Consider the following 381-nt stretch of genomic DNA (forward strand, 5'->3'; position numbering starts at 1 on the left):
TGCTCCGCCCACACTCGGCCATTTCACCCGAGCAGAAGCCTTTCCCCTGCCTTCCAATTTACTACATCGCCAAGTTCAAAAAACGAGGCTGAATTAATCCTTGTCTGCGTAAAATAGCCAAGAGAAGGTCATTATCCGGTCAGGAACTACGAACCTGTGAAAAGAAAAAAAAAAGTCAAAATCTTTCGTTTCGATTTTCTATTTGCGTTTTCAGACATTATCCTCAGCTTAAGTTCCGCTTTGTTTATGTTCAGTTTTAACGTTTAATGAAAGTGGGAGGTTTTTTTTCCTTGTCCAGCTGTTTATTAGCATAAATGTGTCTCCGGTTAAAAGTTCAAGATTTATGGTTTTGGAAATTCGTCGTTTCGCCTGGCTGCTAAC

General features: G+C 40.4%; 1 protein-coding gene across 1 annotated transcript in view; it reads left to right on the forward strand.

Moving 5' to 3' along the window:
* The window catches only part of LOC119589235 (sodium- and chloride-dependent glycine transporter 1-like), a 63,016-nt gene that overhangs the window by 36,270 nt on the left and 26,365 nt on the right, over nt 1-381 (forward strand). The gene's annotated exons all lie outside the window — the stretch shown is intronic.

Source organism: Penaeus monodon, chromosome 25 (assembly GCF_015228065.2).
Source record: "Penaeus monodon isolate SGIC_2016 chromosome 25, NSTDA_Pmon_1, whole genome shotgun sequence".
Taxonomy (NCBI): Eukaryota; Metazoa; Arthropoda; class Malacostraca; order Decapoda; family Penaeidae; genus Penaeus; species Penaeus monodon.